Below are 23,737 nucleotides of genomic sequence, written 5' to 3' on the forward strand. Positions count from 1 at the left end.
GCAGGGGGGCTCGGGCACCCGGGGCTCCGGCGCCGAATCAGGGATGGGAGGAGGGCCCGGGGGCGGGCGGGAGAGGGGAAGGGGAGGGGGCGGCGGGGCGGAGGGTGTCGGAGTCCCTGTCACCGCCGCAGTCCGGTCGGTCTCCGGGAGGCGGTGGCGCCCGCGGAGGTGCGGGCCGGGGGGGACGTGTGAGCGCCCACACGGGAAAGGGCGACTGAGAGATGCGGCGGTGTGAGAAAGCCGGGCTGGGCTCTCTGCTGCCTACCCGGGAGGAGAGGGCGCAGGAGACGAGCGCCGCGGGACTATGCACCAGCCTTTCATTCAGCACAGTGGCGTCTGCGGCGACAGAGGGGGAAGCGAGGGAGCGCCCTGCGCTGCTCTCCTCACAGGCAGTGGTGTGGGACCGGCCGGACCGCCCTGAGGGTGGTGAGGGAAGAGCCCAACGCCCTCCAGTCCAGGGCTAAGCGACCCAGGACAGTGGTCCCACCCCGGCAGTCCTCGGTCAGGTGCATGAGGGACAGGTAATAGACTTAGCTGGATCAAAGGATATAACTGGGGGAAACGACAGGGTTTTGGCTACCCAAGAGCATGTTCATGCCTGTCTGACCTTCTGCTCTGGAGATTTTTGAGTCCCAAAGCATGTCTATAGACTGTGTTATTTGGTTCATAAAAAGCTTGTATGTCTCTCTAAAAACCTTGGCTTGCCTTAGATCATTACCTAACAACAACAAGGCTAGTACTTGTTCCTTGAAGGCTGGCACCGTTTCTGCTGACAGTGAAATAACAGGCTTTTCACATTCCAGTTCTGTGTTGAAGAGCATATTTGGGGGTTTGTAAAGCATGTTTATTGTTAGCCCTACAGAATCTAATGTTGACTTCCTAGAAGATGTAAAGATCTGAATGTTTAAAAAACGTTCTAGCTCTCCAACACGAAAGGTCTTTCACTCTCCTGCACACGGCTGCTATGAGGGGAATTTAGATGGCATTGTACTCACTGAGAGTACAGATGGGGCACCAAGTAATGCTTCTCTAGTGGATAGTCCAGCCTTTGTTGCCCTGTGTTAGCATGCTCTGCTTTCCAACCTCCATCTCCACTTACTCTCTTGTGACAGACACCGGTACTTTCCCCTGTTGCAGTAACAGACACATTGGAATCAGTTTTCACGTCGCCCCCTTCCCTCCCTTCCTCATGAGGTGTCAGAGTACACAGTGCACCCATGTACCAGTCACAAGGCTGATCCCTACAACAGACAGAGAGTGGGGGGAAAAAAAAAAAAAAAGAAAAATTAATAGCTTTCTTAGAGAGAAAGAGGACTGACAGATGGAATGACCAGAAAGTCATTTGCTTTTTAGTGTAAGGAGGCAATTTCTGGCATAACAAGAACTTCCCTCCACTCAATAGCTTGTCTAATGTGGTGTGCACAATCACACTAAATACCTGCCACTATGTAAATCTCTACCCATTGTCCCTATGTTATATCTTTCATCTTCCCTCCTACAGAGCAAAACAAAGGTGTTGATGACAGGCAGAATGAGACATGAGAGAGTTAGAAACTAACCCTCATGTGGGTCTGGTAACAGCTGTCAGCTGAGCAGAGTATATCCTGTATGGGCTCACATCCAGCTGGTACTGCTGGCTAAACATATTTTGTGCTCTCTTAACAGCCTCTTTACACATTTCAAAGCACAGATTACTCAACACCCTGCTCCTGGAGGAACGAATGGACCACTAAACTCCCAGGATATGAGAATGCTCATCTTGAACATAGCCTAGACAAATATATTCCTTTTAATCATCTAGGAATGATAGCAAGGATGAGTAATTTATCAACAGTATGATAAATTGCCCTTCTAAATATGTATGTTGCTACTGGGGTCAAAGTGATTGAGTACTAGGATACTACAGTGTTATAAAATAGATGTATATTTGGCATTGTCCTGTGTAGTCCAGATGATCTGTGCTCTGCTCTGCCTCTGCCAGCCAGTTTTTCTTTCTCCTTGGTATGTCTCTTAGCTTTATCTTGAACAGGCATAACAAACTATAATTTTGACAAGCTATTTTTGTCTCCTGGGAGTCAAGCAGTCATCATGGTGTGATTATGGCCTCAGGTTTGCATATTTCATCCTCCCTAACTCTTAAACAAGGCGGCTGCCCATCATCTTTGTTTTATCGTTCTGGGTATCTTTGTTGCTGTCTTCCTGTTGAGAGAAAAGGGATGGGCCACGTGACATATTGAAGCCTTGCTCTCCTGTTATCAGAGCCCAGGCTTTCTGCTGTTATCTTTGATGTGGCTGTATTGGAGTGCAGACCTTCTGGTCTTGATGCATGCATATTCCTTATTACCTGTTTATTGCAGTTGATTGTACCCTTGGTGATCAATATGTGCCATATTTGTAATCCTTTATCTGTATTGTATCACTATAAAGATGAGAAATGTCAAAGTAAGTAGTGATTCAAACAAGCCTAAGGATTAAAAAGAATACTTCAAAAATACATAAATACTCTCTAGTAAGTAAAACAACTTATAGTGGGACAGTGTAGGGCTAAAAGAAATAAAGCTCTGTGGTCCATTTTTGATGTGGCAAAAATCCTACATTAGTCTACAGCTGTTTGTATATTTATTACTAACCTGGAAATTAAATGATCAGCTGTTAGCAGACGCTCACCAACTTGACTTACACTAACTGTAAGTCAAGTTAGTGTCACTTGACTTAAAATGAAATCTCCCCACAACAAAGAACATCATCAGTGACTATCATGGGTGAATAACTAAGAGTTCTTTATGAGACCCCCCACCTGCAAATCTTGTTCTTGGAAATGAAGGGACGTTTGGTGAGCTTTGGTTTGGTTTGTTTCTTTTCACGGTCTGGTTTTCTATGATTCTGAATAGCCTACTTAAGACAGAGATGCATAGTGTTTCTTTTAGAAGGGTTCAAAGCTTGAGTCTTGGGGGTCATTGATCATATCAGGTCTGGGCTGTGCTGTAATGGCAGAAAGCCAAGCGGGGAGATATTCTGTGTCTACTGAAATCTGGAGCAGGTCCACCTAGAAAGGTAGGTCAGAGGGAAACTATGATTACTTCTGTAGAGGAGTAGTTCTATGCCACATGCATGAATGAGGAGGGAACAACACCTGTGATAAGTGCTGGATGTGCTGTGTTTTCCTTCTTTGCTAACTGAAAGAGATTCTGGGTGCGTGTGGTGCATGCCAGCAGAAATGCAGTGTAAGTTATGTTCATGTGATTGAAGTGTAATCCTGGGTACAGCGGGAGCAGATTAATGTTTCTTGCATGACTACATTGGGTATCACTGGCAGGGATCAGAGGGAAAAAGCTGAAACCCTTGTGGCTGACTGACAACTTATGAGATATGGCAAAAAAAAAATCTGGAAAACACTCAACTTATCCAATAGGTGTTAGACTCCCAGCAAGACACCTTGCAAGAACTTGTCTGGCAAAATGTAATGGAAAATTTCAGGATATATCTGATGGGACTTCTTGCAAGAAGGTGAGCAATAGCTGCTGGTAACTCTATGAAAAAAAGACAGGTAAAGCCAACAGCACAATGATAACAGGGCAGCATGCTACAATTTTGCTGTACTTGGTAGTCATGAATGCTGTTCTTTTCCATTGGAGAAGCAGCCAGGAGGACACAAAAGTGACAACATAAGAAGAATGTAGAAAAAATATCGTTTAAACTCAGTGGATGGAACACATAAGGTGTCAAAAAATTTAAAGAAATATTTCTCTTGCTTGTCTTCTAAAGCTAGGGTCTGAGAAACAAGAATAATAATTAAAAAATTGCAATTTCTGATGATAAAAAGAATTTTTATATAACTGACAATGCTGAAGTGTCAGAATGATTCTTATGACTGGAATGTTGAGAATTCACATAACCTGTATAAGAAGGAAGGTGTGGTATAATTGCATGAAATTTAAAGTTCTGACAAGTATTTGTCATGAAAAGAATGTTAAAAATTCACCTGAAGGAAACTAAGTATTTTTGCTTATATTTGAAGAAGTTAACGTGTCAGAGAGAGATACAGCTCTGAATTCCACTGGGACACCTATAGAAACATATATAGGCCTTGTACATACTCAACATCAGATCCCCTCACACCACAATCAAATCTGTCTCATTCACTTAGGAGAAACAAACAAGCAAACAAAACCAAACCCCAAACAACAATCACTTTAAAACAGTTTGCCTAACAACTAGTTCCCATCCAACTACCAAAGAAGAAAACCATCTTTACAGGTATAGGCTTTCCCCTTCCTCTTTGAGTCTTTGTCCTTTTTCCTGGAAATAATTCTGGAAAATTTACAAATATTCTGGAAAATTTATTCCTTTCACATACGAATAGGATACAATTGAATAGCAAACCCGAGTCTTTAATGGCTATATTCAATAATATTTTCCCAGTATCAGCTTCTAAAGATGAAGATCAGTTAGCATATGCAGTCAGGAAACATTAACAATACCACTGTACTTTTATCCATTCAGAAGCCCAAACAAACCCCCCAGATTTGTTAATGGTAATTATGTAATTATGTAAACAGAGAAGCAATTATTTCCTTGGTACATAAATATCTTAACTGAAGTGGTATCCACTGACAGCTGAGTTCAGAGTTTTTTTGAATCATAATAAAATGTGTCTGAACTTATTAAAACTCATAGATTTCTTTTTACTATCTTTTATATTCAAATGAAGATAGTATAATTCTATATTTTAGGCACCTGATAAAACCATATTAAAATCGTCCTTCCCACAGTGTGTACTGATATACATGTATCTGTGGTTTTCCTGCAAGTCCCTTGAATTAAATTCTGAGTTATGTGGGCATTTACCCACAGCTAAAATTACTTTTCATCTCTGAGCTGTTTTCCTGAAAATCTGAATATTAAACCCTTCATCCTCCCTCCAAGAGACTAATCAGAACATGTGTCAAAGAAACTGAGAAAAATCTTTACAGGGTTGATCAATCTTCTCAGTAACTAAGTTCTTCAATATTTCAATTTGACAATGTGAATATTATGAGAATTCCACCATATTCCTAATTTCTATGTGGGTTTAAGTTTTGATTCTTAACATTTTTTAAATTCTGTAAATTGACACATTTTATTACTATCAACTCTCCTTTAGGCATCCTTGGGATTCAAGATCTCTCCTTATTACTTGAAATTATGAAACAAACACTCTGCCAAGTGATTTTTACTGATAACACAGTTGGGAAATTCTGAACCTCTCTGAATATAACTGAACAAATGTAAGCAGTGCTGGTCTAAGCAGTAACCTCTAACCTTTTGCAGTTTTTTCTTGCCCCTCATTTGTGTTCTTAAATGTTTCTGGATGAGGACACAGACCCACATTATGAAATGGATACATCTGGAAAATAGTCCAAGAAAAAAAAAGGATGCAATTTGTCACCCACATGAGGTTCCTGATCTTGCTCATTGTGCATTTCCACAAACTATTGTCCTGACATCTGTCAGAAATCGGTCATGAGCAAGGACAGCCTAAGGCAGCACTGCCAATAGAAGAAATGTTTGTCAGCTGGTACCCTTGAACACATACACAACCTGCTGTGAACACCATGTTAGGTCCCTTCATAAAGCTTATATAAACCTTCTGGTTGTGCCTCCTTCAACTGTCTTACCCGGCTGTAAAATCCCCCTTTCTCTAAATCTGAGCACAGGCCAGTGATCAGCATGTATAAACATCCCAGCTCTTCAAGATAGCCTTTTTAACTTCCATGGTTCTCAATTTAGCACTTAACTGTGTCTGTTGAAATAAGCTACCAGTCTGCATGTGTGATAAATCACATTATTTTGAGTCAACTACGACAAAACAGAAGTGTCTGCAATAAATCACCCCTCTACACTACCCTGCCCACTCAACAGAACACAGCCATAAAGTCTCATTTCTTGAGTGATGATTTCTTTACTATTTTTGATTTCAAACAGTACTGGAAAATAGCAGCCTCCTCTTTCCATTCCCTGTTAAAGCTAACTTTGATTGAACCCCAGATCTTCATAACAAAGTCCAAGGTATTCACTACATGTATGTTTCTGAAAAGAATTGGTGATCAGAGGGCAACCCTGTCCTCGACTAGTTAAACAAGTGAACAGTATATATTTTGAGGACGTCTTCTACATTTGGAAACCACCTTCTCTGTTGTTCTTGAGACTTAGGTGCTAAGGAAGATGCCTCCAAGTCAGTTTTATCACTTGAAATGTATTTTTCCTTCAAAAAATTTCCTACACAACTGCCATCTGTGCTAGGTTATATGTATTTAACTCAAAAGGCAAAAGAAAGTACTTTTGTTCTTCTGTCTATACCAGCTCCTTTGTCTGCAAACAATGAGCTTTGCTATTTGAATAAAAATATTTTCCTGATATTCAGATCTCTAACTGAAATCACAGAGCTAACACACACATTCCATTTATTATTAATAAGTTATGAGTAACTTTCTTGTTACTCCTTGAAGCAAAAATATTGAAGTCAAAACTGTATTCAATTTTCATCTAAAAACCCTACATAGGTGGATAGAAAGTGTCATCATGGCCTACTTTATTTTCAACTCTGACCCCGCTCCCTGCTTCTCCATAGTAAGAGGAAGCTTGATGACATTACTTCTATTTGGTAGTTTCTGCCTGTGTAAATACTATTTCATTGCATTAAGGTATTTACAACATTTACAGTTCTCAAGATCCCAAACCTTCACATTCTAATGTGTAACTGCTTACCCAGTATACTCCAATTCCCCTGAAATCTCACATGTGAATCATGCAGTCTCACATTGTGATACAATTTCCTAAGCAATTTAGACATGCAGAGATTGCACACAAAGCAGTAATAGAAATTATAGTGTATGTACGTTTACTGTGTGCTGTACAAAGTGACAAAGAATTCCTTCACAATGCTAAGTACTTAATATTAGATGAACTGGATGTTTATTATAAGCTTTTTATCAGTAAAAATTCAGTTTCTCCTAAAAAAATGACTGATACCTTGAAAGAAACTTTTTCTGCATTATGTCCAATCTAGATGACATATCTTGGACACCTGCTCTCCTGTTAATTGTTTGGAAATTAATTTAATTTCCCATTATCTACCTTCTTTGGATGCATCTATATTATACATAAAGATTTCTCCAGACACAAGCATTCAGCCCAAAAATTCATGTTTGCATACCCTAAAGCTAAATTATTTTAAGGCAAATGTGTTCTACTAAACTAAGAAATTCCCAACTTAACGTATACAATGAAGTGCAAATGCAAAACTATGCATATTACTCCGACCAAGACTTTATATAGGCTGACTTCAACACTTCTTCCTGATTGTCAACATGCTCTAAACCTAGCTTCCCCTATAGCACTTCAAACTATTGCTCCAAATTACTTAAATACAATGGCCCATAAAGCTCAGCCTCCCAGCCCAAATGTCTCCAGTGAATTAAAAACAGTCCCTGCAGTAGCAATCAAAAATCTCCTGTGCCTACTTATCACAGGAAGCAAAGTCATCCTTGATGAATTCTATCAAGCTACAGCATCCAGCAGCTTCTTTCTCATCATCCAGCTGTAATTCTATGTTAAAATTCCTGTCTGTTATATAAAAGCTTCTTTCCTCCTCTCCAGGGTGTAGGTGTATCAAAATTCAAATTAAAACAAAACACATTCAGTTCTGTAATATTTCTCTCCAGTTTCATGGCTGAAGGTAACCTCCCTCTGTGTTTTCTCAGTCATTCCCTCTTCTTTTAGATTTCTGTAAAACGTTTTTCCATCTCCTGGTTCACAGAAACAAGTACTGAGCAGAGGAACCCAAGTACTTCTGTTCAGTCCTTCAGGTCTCTACCTCACAGGACATTGTTGTAGGACCTTACTTGGATTGTTAGTGATAGATAAGTGTTCAACACTTATCAATAACGTAAAGTAACATATGTAGGCATCCCCAGAAATGCCAAGGCAGTGGAAAGGATTCAAAAGTTTATTTAGAAGGCCAGAACACGAGAAACTTAGAAATACCTGACATTACCTTACCTATTTAAGCACTGGGCCCCAGAGGAAAAAAGGCAAGTCCTTGCCCTTTCCAAGGCCTTTTTATCCTCTCTGTGTCTCCCCCACCTTCTTAAGGCCTCTGTACATGTCTGTTGGGGTTATCTCTCTCCGGCATAGCAAAGAGAGAGATATCACAGCTCTCTCTGCAACGCTCTCTGGACTGCAGAGGGAAAAAAAATATCTAACCCTCTTGAGAAGGCACATTTCAGGCTTCCTAAGCGAAAATGAGTTTCTAGCTTTCCTGTTAGAAATTCTTCTGGAAGCACAACCACTCCTACAATACAAATTATCATATACTTCAGGGATTTACCTCTAAAATTAATGTAATGTCTTTGCCACACTTTAGTATAAAGTTCAGGACTCACGTCACAAAACCAGATTTAAAGCAGGTTTCTGGCCAGGCAAATGATTACCCCTCAAGAGATGTTGTGGGCTGAAGCACTGTGCTTTCTCTATCACTCTCTTACTTCCTTCTCTTCTCCTTGAGCAGAGTGACCAAGGTGTGTTTGTTGGTGACTGATGCCAGGGAAACAGAAGAAGACCTTGTGACTCCTGTGCTTTCTCTGTTCAATTTGCCTGCCTGCTGATTTCACATTTTCCTTTGTTTTAATGACTACACAACAACTAACCACACAACTATGCCTGTATAATTTACAGGACTAAATACGCTTCTGCTGAAGCGTTTTGTGCTGATTTACTTGCAAGTTTTGAAACTTTTTCTGCAGTTGTTAGCCTAAGGCACACAAGCCCTAAGGCCTACACCTTGAATCTTGCATGTCCTGTCTACTTAATGACCCAGCTGATGGTCTCCTCTATGCTGCCAAACTCTTGCAATACAATTATCAGTAATGGATTTCACCTGTCCTTGAGCCTGCTGCAGAGTGACATGAGAAGCTTCAACTGTCTCATGTAACTCGGCCCTCCTGGGGGGAAAAAAATGTAAGAAAAGCCAAATGGTCTAATTAGTCTCAGACTCACAGTCTGGAAAGGACAGACAGCAGCCTCCTACACTGCAGGAAGCAAGAAGGTTCTTTCTCTGTCTCCTCAGGGGCCCATGCTTTTCCCAAAGGAGCAAAGTTTAAAAACGGAGACAGAGAAAGAAATAAAGGACAAAGAAAGACAACTCAATTTCCTCTTTCATCCTTTTTATTTTCTCCTCAGAAGTTGAGATTTGGTTCTCTTGGCTCTTCTCCTTCTAGTAGTGCAGCAATTCAGCAAGCAGGTAAGACCTGCAACAGGATCCAGTGGCTGTAAGGACCGTAAATGCTGTGGTCTGCCAGCACAGGAGAATTAGTCAGTAGTACCTAGCTTCTGGAGACATCTGGCTATGATCCCACTGCTTCAGAGAATGAGATCAAGGCTGAAGCAAGCAGAGAAAATTCAAGGTTTTTTTTCCTGCAGCTAGTTTGGAAAACCTATTCTTTATACCCAACATTCCTTTCAGAAGAAAAATATAAACAATGTCTATAAATGCTATGCAGGCACTGTCACTCTCTTTGAAAAATCTTGGACCCTGATATGTATGATTAGTAACATTTTCATTCTGAAAGTAATTCCAAATGCCCCTATGAATGCCTCTTTTGAAATTAGGAGCCAGTTTCAGTGAGTAAGAAAATCAGAATGTGTTGCAAAGTAGAATTGATTATAAAACTTCCTTTCATAGTCTATAATCAAAGTATGGTTACACTAGAGAAAGCTGAGGATCCTGGAAGGTTGGTTCATGGAAACTCAGTCCTGTCTTTCCCATTATATTCATGAATGGTGTATTTCCTCTTCCAGTTTTTGTCTTTTTAGGGTAAAGATTTTGCTTAAATAATTTACTGCAGACTGAAAACAGAAATAAATGCTCAATATAGCAGAAAACTTAATACTGTATATTACAAAATATGAGTAAAAAATAGTTAATATAGCCAAAATGGTCATACATCTATCAAACACACTGGAATGTCAGGCAGTTATGAAAGATTGGTAGGTAGGTACTTGAAAGGGTCAACCTTTAGTAATAAAACTTCTTCAGAAAAACAACTGGTTGTGACACTGAGAATCACACATGTTAGGAAAGAGAAGAATTAAAGAGGACAATTGAAAAAATTTTAAAATGCCTGGTACGTGAGAGAACTACATCTTGTAGCTGGGCATCTTTAATTAAAATTGAACAGAGAACAGTTTGTAATACATTAGCATCATCTGCTGGATAATACAGGGAATACAGTTTGGAAACTGCGATGCTAAGCATGATACATACCATTATTGTATTAGGCAAGCCATCCAGAGTAGGCAGAACAGTTCAGACTCCTTCTTTTTCGGAATATTTCACATTTTCTTTAATTTCTGGAACTTTTTGTCTGGTAAAACATGGGGTTTAAATAGGGATTTTCTGCCAAAATAGTTCTGGCTTCATGTAACAGAAAGTACTGTAGGAACAGGAGACTTTCTGAAACAGCAATATGTAATTTAATTACAAATATAACATTTAATAAAAGGAGCTTTATTATTTTAGCTGTAGAACAATTTGAACCTTTGAAACCTAGAAAAATAATTTACAGTCAGAAGGCAGCAGTCCAAGTCACCGTATGGAGGTAAAATGAATTTGGATTGTGTCAGAAAACATAAAGCACAGGGGGAAGTAGAAGTCTTGAATGTCTTGGCTATAATGAGTGTCAGACATTAATTTGGCAGATTCAAAGAGGGATGCACCTGATATGCATGGAAAAAAGACTTGTGAAAAAAAAAACACCTGCAGAACTCTACAGTGATTGTTCTAAATTTCTCTGAAACTGAACAGATGTTGAGAATCACGAACAGCTATAATGACACCGATCAGTTACTCTTTTAATTACCGGCTACATTTTCTTTGCTAGGGCAATGCTGTGTTCTCACAGAAGGTGCTGTGCCGTGCAGCAGGGCAGCCGTGCAGTGGGCTGAACAAGAGTTACCACCCTGTAGCACTGCCTGCCTCACTGGAGCACGGCAGACCCTGCAGGAACTGAGCCAGCTGCAACATGAGGGCCTCCTGATATTACTGAGGAGCCAATGGAGCCCTGGTACTGCTGATTCTTGTGGGAACAACTCTCATTCTTACTGTTTTTCTTTAACCATCTGTCTAAAATCAGGAAATTCTGAGGGATGGGGCATTTCCTGCTTCCTCATGGACAGAGGGTCGTTCAGAACTGAGCAGCTTTTCTTTTGACTTCTCCTTATGCCCATATTGCGATGGCTTATGAGTGTTCAAACAGCAGAAAAATGTAATTTCAGGAACACATGGTTGTTATCATAGAACAGATGAGGACCTCTGTAGTCTACTATCCTCTGTGACAGAAGATAATTAGTATTGCTATATTTTATACTGGCATCATGTCTAGTATGTCCTACATGGTGTAAAAACCCCTATGAAGTGTTTCTTTGAAATACTCTACTTTCTAAACACAGAAAAAAGGAAATCCATAAATATTGGAAAGAAAAATGACATCTTACAAAGTCATAAACTTGCATTATATAAACTGCACCACAGCCCCAGCTACTGATCAGCTGTGTCTCGAGATGAGGCACTGTGGTCCTTTTAAATGCGCATGAATATACATAAACAAATGCATAGCCTTTTCCTGCATCTTGCAGCAGGAAGTTTGGATATATAAATATATTATGCTGTAATAAATGATTTTTTGGTATGGTTTTAACTTTTATTTTTAATAATGTTTTCTTATCTGTTATGGTTTATTTGTATTTATGTATGCTGTTATTAACAGCTAAAACTGTAAACTGTAGGAGTTTAGAATGGTGGGTATCCAAATTCTGGTCCCTTATTAAGTTTGACAGAGATTCTTGTAAGCCGCCCCAGCCCTTGACTGACTTAAAGAATTGCTCTTTTTCCACTCCTTCCATTTATACCTTCCTTCCAAAATTCGTAGAAGCTTCTCAGAGCTGTTTATATACAGCAATATAGCAGGCAGGCAGTCCCAGTCTTAACACAATTAGAACTTGTGACGTCCCACCCCTAAGGAGAAGGGATCACCCAAGATTCCTAGATGCTTGTGGTTGAAGGGAACTACTAAAGTCAGAGGGTCTGCAAAAACTCAAAGGTTTTATCAGTAAATTACACACTTGGCATGGAAATTGGTATGCTAGTCGCTGACCTACTACACAAGCACTCCACAGTGGGTTTTGGATAAAAGGATAATATAAGAAGGAAGTAAGGAAGGAAGGAAGGAAAAGAGAAAATGAAAAAGAAAAAGAAAAAAAGAGAAAAGAAAAGAAAAGAAAAAAGAGAAGAAAAAGGAAAAAAAAGAAAATAAAAGAGAAATCACCAGTCCTGGTTCTAGCGTTGATCTGGCTGATGGGATGTGCAGGATCCTGGGGCACACACCTGGGCTTGGTGGGGGTACCTTTTTGTAGGTAGGTTTTCTTTGGCCTGAAGAGGTTTCTTGCTTTCTATGCCAATTATTTATCACGCACAGTCCGTTATTTCAGACCTTTCTGGAAATGGGTCAGAGGGCTTTGGGAGTCTTCGGTGGTCTTGATCACCCCCTACAGTTCACGTCCACTTCTTGGTCTCATTCCTGCACTTGCATTGTATTGTGCTTATCTCCAGGAACTACAACAAGGATGCCTGTCCCAGAAAAGTGCTGCCCTATATCCCCCTGACCCTCCTTCTCCAGCTACATCTTGTTCTTTCTCGTGGTGTGTTATTTCCAACAATCCTTGTCTGTTATTACCAATGATCCTTCATTGGCTCCACAGCCAAGTCAGGCTACCAATGTTTGAAACATACAAACCCCTTATCTTTTGAGATTCTACAGACTGCTTTTGACAATGCAGACTGACAATACTGCAGGGAGCTCAACAAACAATTGGTTAGAGGTGAAGTGTAAGGAAGGTCAAGTAATAATAGCATGAGCATGTTCTGGTGGTTGCCCGTGATTCTGTGAAATTTTCTAGTTGCCTAAATGTACTTAGATGCTACTGTTTCATTTAAGGTGTGTCCTTGTTTCAGACGGAGTAGATTTAATTTTCTTCCTGGTAGATTGTGCAGTGCCATGTTTTGGATCTATTATGAGAATAGTACACTGATGTTTTAGTTGTTGCTAAGTAGTGCTTACTCTAAGTCAAGGACTTTTCAATTTCCCAGGCTCTGTCGGTGAGAGCTGCACAAGAGGCTGGGACAGAACATAGCCAGCTGACCTGCACTAAGGAAGATTCCATATCATGGAATGCCATGACCAGCATATAAACTGAATGAGTTGTCTGGGGCCCTTAAAGATTGCTGCTCAGGGCTGGGCTGGGCATCAGTCAGTAGGTGATGTGCAGTTGTATTGTGCATCACTTGTTTCTCTGTTTTCCCTCCCTCTCTTTTAAAATTATAATTATTACAATTTTTAGTATTATAATATTTCATTTCGTTTCAATCATTACACTGTTCTTGTCTCAACCCCAGAGGTTTATTTTTTCTTTATGATTCCCTTCCCACCAGGGTGGGTAGTGTAGTGAGGTGAAGCGAGGATCTGGTGTGTGGCACTTAGTTGCTGGCTGGGATTAAACCATGACAGGTGACAGGGGTGAGCTGCAAAAAAGGAGCTAAAGGAGATATTCTCTACTTTTTCCATAACCCATCTATCATGTGTCAAGGTCAATGTAACAAAACACCAAGATACCAATAGTACAAGTTGTGAAATAAAATAACAAAAGCTGGAGACGATGAAGTGAAGGGGTTGATCATTGCTGATATATGATAAAAGCAACATTATAGAGAAGGACACATAGATGTAAGTTGTAGAAGCTGAGGAACAGAAGTAGAAGCTGATGTCATAGAGGAAGAATAGCACAAAGTAGATCAGCAGCTGAAGAAGCAAACAGGGAAGATGATGAAATAATCAGCTGTGAGCACTTGTGGCCCAGGAGCAGAAACTATAGCTCTAGTGGAAAAGAGAAAGACTCATATGACAAGTTCTGATATTTAGTTGAAGAATAGGAAGCTACATCTTAGAGATATTATGGTAGTAAACAGAGCATGTCATTTTGCATGTCAGAGCCACATAAAAATCGTGGTGCCTGTGTAAAATCATGACTGTGTATCAGCCTCACTGAATCAGTGTGATTGAGAGTGAGTTTCAATCATCTCCGGTTGTGAGCAAACCACAGAGAGGCCAAAGGAAGGACTGTATGGAAGGAGGTGGATGAGGAGATCTTTGAGTCCCTGAGCTCAAAACATGTCACAAAGAGAAGAGGTGGTGTTATGAAAAAGAATCATTTTGGATAATAGCTGCAAAAGAAAGAAAGGAGAAAAGTTATTCATGTGGTTCAGACTGTGAACTGGCAGGAAGAATCATTAGAGAAGTAAATTAAGGTGAACAAGAAAAGGAGAGATTTCAAGAAGCAGGGAACAGTGGTCTTAAAGACTGGAGATAAGATGAATGGGGTAGGAATCAAGATCCCAAGATTTCCTTAGCACAGTTGATCATTTGGGGCTAAAACACAAGGGCTTCCCTGAAGCACTGACACCTCTCTCTTTTCTGAGGACATAACCTTAGTGTTCAGTCCTTCCTTTTCTTCAGAAAGGAAATTAGCCCGAGAGAACAAAAAGAAAAATAGCTAAAAATATACAGTGAATCATGGAAAATTATATCTACTAAATTTCACAGTGTACTGCTATTGCCATAGTAACCCTGGCTGGTAGATTACTGCAAGCTGTTTCTTTGCTAAATTTTCCTGGAAGCTTCGCCAATTCTCAGTTTGGTTTCAACATGAAGTTTAATAAAGAGTAACTCTGAGATCTTACATTGTCTCCCTCTATTCCTCTTTTGCCATGTCCCCCTTTTATTTCCTTTTGTGAGAGATAAGTCCTTTAGGGAAGAGTCTTCAAAGGCATCTTTTGCCAAAGTTGTAAATGGACTTGTACTAGGATTTGTGCAATGTGTTTGGTTTCTGACTCTTAATTTCCAATTCAACAAAATATAATCCTTTGTTGGAAAATGAAGTATTACTTATTGCTGCTTTCTTTATTTGTTTTTCTCATTCCATCTAACAGAAAAGTCCAGCTTGTCAGTGGTGCAGCACCGTGTATCATAAAGCAAGAAAGCAAAAAATGTCATGAGAGGGAAAACGTGAAAAGAGACTTTACTTCTTTGTCCTGTTTCTGAAACTGACAGCTTCCTACTGTGATAACAATCCTCAACCTGAGAGAAGGGTAGGAACTATAAAAAAGGCAACTCAACCAATGGATTTATTTGGTGAGTTTCTTTCTCAGGTATTGCAGAGCTGCATTTATGTGCTTTGAGAAACAGTGCTTTGTATTCTACCTCCAGATATGTATAACCAGTCTCCTTTTTTCCTCTTACCTTGTGAAAAATTCAGAAAACTAGGACAGGTAATGTATAGTGCCAAAATAGAAGATGAACTGACTAAAAATATTGGGAAAACATTGTCAGTTAAGTTCACCATTGCTGTTCATGCCTGCTTGGTAATACACAATCACAGAACCACAGAATGAAACACATGCTGTGTGTTTGCAGAGCAATGCTGTTGGCCTTTTCCATCCAGAACTGGAAACATGTCCAAAAGAATGGTATCCTTCTGGCAGATGTACAGGCTCATGAGCATGTGATGTCCTCTAATTGCCATCCTTTGGCCAATGAGTCATGAAACCATGATGGTCAGAACAGACCATATTTTACATTTTGGAAGTAGGCAGATGATCGTTTTGGCCATCTGATACAGCTCATTAGAATGTAAAAATTGATTTCATCTCATTATTGTCTTCAGAGGAAAAATAGTATAATTGTGAACATCTAGAAGGACCAATGATGTGCTCACATGGAAAAAAAAAACTATTTAGGGGAAAACTCTTGTGACAATTGATGTACCAGCTTATAAGAGAAAAGGGGAAAAAAACCCCTGGTGTAAACAGGAAGTTCCTATTTGGCTTGATTCGTGAGCATATCAAGCCAAAGGCTGACAATTCAAAGAAACAACTTCATGAGTCATCAGATGCAGGAAGACACTTTCATGCTTTCCATCAGCAAACACAGAAATGTAAGAAGGATGCATGAGGGAAATGCAATCTCTTTTGCTTTGAGAGAAAAAGAATACTAAATTAAAAATAAAGCTGAAAGCCATGCTTCTGGTACAAAAAGCTTTTGGAGTCAAAGCTCTTAACCTTTTAAAATATGATTTAGTCATCCACATAAACTTATCTTGGGCAATAAAAATTTAATTCTTGCTGCTACATCATACTTTAAAAAAACCCTGTGCTTAAATCATAGACTACTGTGTTTCATCTACAAAATGGGTCAGTAATTTCCTTTTGTTGCTGCTCCCCCCTTCTGGATGGTAACGAGGAACTTGGTAAGTTCTCTGAAAATGGAGACGTATTTTCTTCTGAAGAAAATACACCCAGACTTGTGCCAAAAATGAGTATCGGGGAAGACCTGGTAGAATCAAGGAGTGTGAAATAAAACAGGAAGAGCGGCTGTACAAAATAAATATATAGTGTCCCTTGAAAGATTATCTTTATCAGTGTTCCTTTTGGTGAGGGAGTCATAGACTGAGCGAAACAATGGAGAGTAGGAGTATGATCGGAGACTGATGGAGCTCTGGGACAGGTTAAAAAAATTCATAAAATACTGGAAATATTTAGAAAAGAAAGATCTCAAAAGTTTTAAGCAAGAAGCATATTTGAAAGTTGTATGGAAGAAACGTATTCAAATACGAGGTCTTTTGAAGGAGAAGTATGGTGTACAGCCTCAATTAGGTCAGCTCTGAATCACTAAATTAATAGTCACTCATGGGTTAGGAAAGAAATATTTCATATCTTTCATATTTACAAATGTCTCTCCAAACACAGTATAAAAATTAGTTTTGAATGATCTATCTCAAATTTCTTGAAGAAAATTCAGTTATCCTTGAGCAGCTGAAATACAGTGACTTGTTTTTCCAGTGCTTATGCACACAGTCTCCCTCCTAGGAATAAAGTCTAAGAAACATCTTAACACAGGAATCTGAAATGAGACACCTTTACTTAACAAAAAATATAAGAAAATTGGAGAAACATGTCAGATGCTAATATTTCAAAGCCTGTTACAAGTGAAAGACCAAGATTCTCACACACTTTGATAGCCTGTGCCTTTTTCCTACCCTGTGCAGGCACATAAAATTGTTGCAATCCATCTTTCATAACGTCTCCTTTAATTAATATTGCCCATCAAACTATGTGGCTAGAGGCCACATGGTGTATTGTAAAAGAAAAGGAAGGTTTCCAAGATAATTACTGAACTGATAGATCGACACTTCTCCTTTGTCTTTTAGAATTGTGGTGACTTTGAGGAAGAAATCCTATTTATGCAAATGCTGATCAGCGTAATAACTTTTCTCAAATCACACATTGTGAGCGCTGTGAAGGATAGAAATAGGGCTTGCTTCTTTGGAATTCTCCCCAGTACACCCCAAATCTAAAATGGTGTGGTGACTTCCCTTGCAAGTTTCTGGAAAGGGGTGAAATAGAGAACCAGTAATGTTTCTTATTTTGACACAATAGGGCCAAATTCCAGGGGGGGAGTAATTCAAATAGAAGTCTTCAACTTAGTGACTGTTCTGGGCTTTTTAATCTGGTTTTCTTATGCAACAAAGATCATGTGGTCATGAGGAGAGAGACATTCCCTTACCCATTTAAGAGGTATTAGCTGGCCAGGGAGACAGCCCAGAGCTTCTGAGCGGAGAGTTGGCTCAAATGTTGTTGCAAACTAGCAATCCAGCAAACCACCTTGCCCTTTGTTCAGCCAAGCAAGGAGAAACTGGGGGAGCAATCCATCTGGAGTTACTGAGACAGTGGAAGAAATGAGAAAATCGAGAGAAATTCTGTGGGTCACTAGACCCCATTATTTCTGCTACTGATTAAACAACCAATTTGCTAAAAAGATAGCAAGCCAAGGAATTTTCTTGGCACTTCTCTCACACTTTAGAGTTCTTTGTTGCAGGGGAGAGAGTAGAATTTCAAAGCATGTTCTCTGCCTAATGGATAACCCTTATTGATACCCAAAACCATGTAGAAATCCCAAAGCAACCGGACTACCTCTTGAACTGCAGGACAATTAATGTGAACTATCTTTGACATTGCAACTTGTATTTTGTTCCTTTCGGTCCCCCAGTTCCTTGAGCAAATGGATTGCAAATATATGAGACTTGACCTGATTAAAAATGCTCCCATCATTAGAGGACAGCCCTACTTTCATGCAGGCAGATCTGCACAGACATACACATTCTATTACACCACTAACAAATCTATACTGTTTTGACACTGTTCTTGTTTGAATTTCATACACAGAAACAAAGCAGTATGTAACTTCTGAGTTATATTACAATTTTTATCATGCTGGTGGGTTTTAAATTGAATTTTCTAGTAGTGACCAGTTCCCAACTATATAAAGTTAGTCAGTAGGACTTGAGACAAGCTCCAATGATGTTATTTGAATTGCTATTAATTTTAAACAGTTACAGAATTTATAGGTTTTATAGTCTGAATAAATACTTGAAATGCTGACATTTTAAGAACAGTATGCAAAAGGGACCTTTTCATAATTTTTATAAAAGGGGACCTTTTTATAATTACTAAAATTTCATCTAAGAAAATTTAACTCAGGGAGGGCCTTGCAAGTTTGGATGTTAGAAATGATTCTGTATTGGATTCTCATTTATAAATTCATTTAACTAAGAAAAGTCTGCTGTTAATCAACTACCTAAAATTTATTCTGAGATGCCATTTCATGTCAAAGAGAATTCAAAATATAGAGGGAACCAGGAGGTAACAAATTTTAATCTTTTCCTCTTCCTTACTCTTGAGAGAACTGTGGCTTATTAACAGGATTTTCTGACAAGGCCATGAGCAATATCAAAGACCTGATGAGCCTTAAGCCTTCTTTTTGTCCTATATGCACACAGGGGTCTGATTTTTCCAGAGCCGGGGGACAAAATGGAGCCTTCAACAGGGTCTTAATCTTGACCCAAGGAGAACCACATCTGTAGCTGTTTCCAGATTGCAGCCCTTTTTAACCAAGTCTGTTGTCTAGGAGATGTAATCAGTCAAAATATGTTAAAATTTCATCCACAGACTTAGAGCAAGTTTTTAGAGGAGGCACCTGCAGCAGAACAGCTAATGTCAATAAGCGATATTATCACTGACTGTTTCCATCATATGTAATGTAATGTAATTAAACAAAAGGTTAGGAGAGAACTTTCTGAGCTCTGAGTTGAAGAAATCAAGCTACAAGTTGATGAATCATAGAATGGTTTGGGTTGGAAAGGACCTTAATCTCTTTTTCTCCTTTGAACTTTGAAAGGGAGATGCTGATTTCCCTCATTCCGTGATGAGAATGGGCAGTGAGGTTTGGCACAGCGGTGTCAGAGGACTCGTGCACCTTGTGCAGTGCAGCGAGACCAGCCTTGGCCCAGAGGGCAGCCAGGGCTGCTCAGACAGGGGATGACATCCCCATAGACAGGGATGACATACCAAGACACAGGTAGCCCAGGGGAAGAGCCCAACAGGCCACCAGGGCCAACCCAGCTGGGCAGAGCTGTCTGGTGGTTATCAGCCTACCAGCCCTGGAAACCATCTACTGACTTGGTTGCAGGTGAGCAGGGGTCACATAAGGACAGTTACAGAAAGGCTGCTCACAAGAATATGAAAATCTGCTGAGGGGTAGCATATTTAGGCTGGATCACCATTAACTAAATTACAGAAAAAATGTTAAAATGAATCCTGGACACCTAAGGCAAACACCATTTGTTTTAATAGCATTAGTCTAAACAGTACACAGATGTTGCCTTCTTTACTAAAAATAAAATTCACTAGGGCAATTGTTTCTGAACAAAACAATGCTAACTGATCTTACAGGTGCTTCCCTTAGTAGTTGATGCATTTCTAAGACAGATAGTGTGCAGCATGAGAGCTTGCTTAGAGCAATATTTCTGAAATTAAACTTCATTAGCTTGCTGAACAAAAGAAGTAGACTCCTCCTTCACCTGCACTCTCTGTCTTCAGTGCCAAAAAGTACAGATGTGGCTGTAAGCGACCTCACCACACCAAGGTATTGTTCTGCCTTCAGGACAACTTTGCCCAGACTACACTACTAATTCACAGTGGGAAGCAGATCAGATGCAGTCAGTCTGCAAAGCTTTGGGCCACGAGCATAATCCGAGGTGACTGCTGTTCTCCCTAGGACTTGTGCAGCCTCAAAGGCTGCAAACAGTTTCTTATCCTTCCTCAGCCTTTACATGGTTTCCCTCAGCTGCATCTCACATCACAGCACCAGGGTGTCTCTGATGCACCCATTGAATGATAGGCTGGAAAACTATTTTCTGAATATGGAGAGATAAGGAAAGCATGTCGTGCAGGGTATTTAAGATTTAAAAGTGTTAGAAATGAGGGACCATTTCTGTTACGTGGAACTGTCAGGAAATAATACACTTTGTGTGGTTTTCGCATTTCTCTGCTGCATTTCCGACACCATGCAGTAGATGGCAGGAGCCAATAAAAGACTTTCAGTGTAATTCTCGTAGAAGGAACTAAGTTGATCAGACTTATCTTTGTTAGATTCTCATGTTTAATTTAAAATAATTTCACAGAAGCTATTTTATGTTTTTAGACATTATTAATGCACATAATATTTCTCCTGTTGCAAGATTTATTTCTTTTTAATGTAACTTTTATTATTAAAAGATTAGTCTTTCAAGAGCGTATTGATATTTGAGATTTTTTTGATGAGCTCTGAGATTTACTAGACAAGTTTCATAAGTTTCTTAACTTAAATTCCACTTAAAGTTCTGTTTCTATGACAAGTGAATTATTACTTCCATGATATTTGCATTTGAATCCATCAGCCATACTATGAACAACATAAGAGGAACATGCTTAAAGGAAATAAACCCCATACCAGAACTGATCAAAACAAGTATAAGTTCAAATATTCAGTTTCAAAAGATGACCCCCCCCGTAAATTGCCACTCCCAAATTTAATAAAAAAGAATATATCTTACTTTCTGACTGTCAACCAAGATTCCTTATGAAATATTTAATTAGGTTTTTTTTAAAGAAAGTGATGAGCTAACCAATAGCCATGAGGAATATAACATTCTACTGTCAGAATTAGTTGCTCACTACATCTTGCAATCCAAAGGGACTCATAAACAAGCATTATGAGGATTTCTTCTTTGAATTCAGCATGGTCCAGCTGGCAGTCTGGGAAGCATGCAATACACCTAGCCCATCTCTGCTTCCTGAGAGGAGACAAGTGTGTGTTTGATAGTGTGTACTCTTTGCCCAATCAGCTGAACATCTCAGCTTGTGCTTGTAGAAGTCAGGGGCTTTAAGACTGATTTTCCATGGGAAAAGAAAGCCAGGGTGCAGACATGCTTCCTCTCATGTAGGAGAGGGGCTCCACACTTGCAACCCCTGTGTGGCCTGTGAAGCTGCCATCTGTCCTGTGTTGCTGGTGAAACTGAACTGCGCTGCTTTAAGATATCAGAGAACAGGCAGTTAATTGTGCAAATGTGGAACCAGGCAAGTATTAAAATTACTATTATTCTAACTGAATCTGGAAGTCCTGTAATGCCACTATTTCCAGCTATTGCTGTCTGGGTTATCAGTTATCTCAGGTATAACATAACCCATATATATTTATAACTCATAAACATCTAGCTAAAAGGAAGAGCTACCACTACACACTTTTTTTCTGTGATTAAACAAAAGTTCCTACCAAAGTGGATTACTTGGGGATTGACCATTACAGTAACTTTGTCAGTGCAAGCTTAACTGATAAATCTGCTTTAAGGTGAATGAGGAACTCAAAAGAAATGATTTTTATCTCTGTCAAACATACTTGCAACCCTTGTAGATAAGCAAACTGTCTCTTATCAACCCTCCTGGGCTTCGTTGTCAGATCCCGGGGGACAGCCTTTGTCCTCTTCAAGGGCTTTGACTGCCTATGAGCATGGTCAGCCCTGATTCATGCAGGGGCGAGGCTGATCTGAAAGAAGCTTTGTAAGACTGGGCCACTGGGCTATGAAGAACATCTACTCAGGCTCAAGCCCTACCTCAGTCCTTGCCTGAGTTACACTGAAGTTATGTAGTCTGGCTATGTACTTTCCTGAGACAGATCCTCTGATCTCAATCTCTGGGTTGCCTTTGATCTGTTACACCCCTGAAGACTTGTCTGGTAAGCACTGGATTTTCTGCTGACCATGCTTAGTGTCTCCAGACCTGCTTGTGTAGGATTGGACTGCACCCTTTTTGGTGAGGGCACTGCCTTGATGCCTTGCTCTCACCCTCGGCTCCCAGATCACCTTCCCTTGGAGAGCAGCTCTCTTCTGCTCCCTCACACCAGGTCACTGCATCCAGTTCTTAAGTAAGACTCTTTTCCAGTGAGCCAGTGAAATGCAAATAGGATCCCAGATCCTTACAAAAAGTGTAATTACTTATATTTAGTAGCTGACATAGTTTCAACAGTGCCCCAGAGCAAACCAATATTAGTACTAACACTTGAGAACCTGCTAGAGGTGTCCATCTTAGGCTGAGTCTGCTAAATCCCTGTGGTAAACTGAAAAACTCTGGACTGCAGTTTTCCAAACAGAATCCCAGTATTGTTTTGGTTATTTTGATGCTCAGCTTCTGAAGGCAGAAGTGTATTTTCTTTACATTCTCTCTTGCATGGGGAGGTACCTGTTCTCATTCATATGCTGTAAAGAAGATATAATGTATTTCATCAAGGCAAAGGGGAATAAAATATGAATGTTTGAAGCCATGAATACTCTTCCTCTAACCTTTTTGGGTGTGTAAAGAGGAATTTTGTTTAAATCCCATGTGGTAAATTTATTAGTCCATCAATGTATTATTAGCAATATTAGCTTTATCAATAGAATATAGGCTATTTGGAAGAGAAGAGAATGATCTGAGGAAGAGTTGATAACAACATTATACAGTAGACTAGAATGGAAGGCAGACCTTAAAAGATTGTGGTACACAGTGATGGTGTTTCTCCTGGAATGTGTAATCCGTTTATCACGTTTATTGTACTATTAAACTTCCATTAATTTTTGAATGACTTATAAGCTCAGGAAGCTACTGGCACTGCTTGGTACACTGAGTTGTACAGGCAGACACTGATTAAAGATTACTTATCTCATCTCTGCAGCTTCTCTGTTCTGATGAAACTGTACAGGTCTCTGGCCATAATATTTTCAAAGTCTAGAGCTTGTCCCTCAAAATCAAGCAAATGTACACATACTCCCTTTTTGGTCCTATGCACATAGGGGTCTGATTTTGAAGGAGCCTGGAGACAAAATGGAGCCTTCAAAAGGGTCTAATATTGAACCCAGGGAGAACCACATCTGTAGCTGTTTCTAGACCATAGCCCTTTTTAACCAAATCTAAGTTAATCCCTTGTCTAAGGGATGTATTCAGTCAAAATATGTTAAAATTTCATCCATAGACTTAGAGCAAGTTTGATCAAACATGGGATCTGTTTCCCCAAAACCTCAATATTTCTCACATAGGATCTCTTGCAACTGGAAACGTGTAGTTGAGGCCACTGTGATGGGAACACTTGTGAGACTTGAGACACTATGAAGTCTCAAAATTCCAACTAGGCTGTTCATCTGCTGACAACTGGAGTTCAAGCATATATCACACCTGTTAGAT

General features: G+C 39.7%; 1 long non-coding RNA gene across 3 annotated transcripts in view; it reads left to right on the forward strand.

The window, feature by feature from the left end:
- The window catches only part of LOC126650758 (uncharacterized), a 29,776-nt gene that overhangs the window by 351 nt on the left and 5,688 nt on the right, over positions 1–23,737 (forward strand). For 2 of the 3 annotated variants that reach the window (XR_007631491.1, XR_007631493.1), the window contains exon 2: positions 15,080–15,281. This is a non-coding gene — a long non-coding RNA (uncharacterized LOC126650758). Of the gene's footprint in view, positions 1–141; positions 522–15,079; positions 15,282–23,737 lie in introns of those variants that run through there. The other variant, XR_007631492.1, reaches the window with a different exon arrangement.

This window comes from Myiozetetes cayanensis, unplaced genomic scaffold (assembly GCF_022539395.1).
Source record: "Myiozetetes cayanensis isolate MyiCay16 unplaced genomic scaffold, myiCay2020 scf6-25, whole genome shotgun sequence".
In the NCBI taxonomy this organism is placed as follows: domain Eukaryota; kingdom Metazoa; phylum Chordata; class Aves; order Passeriformes; family Tyrannidae; genus Myiozetetes; species Myiozetetes cayanensis.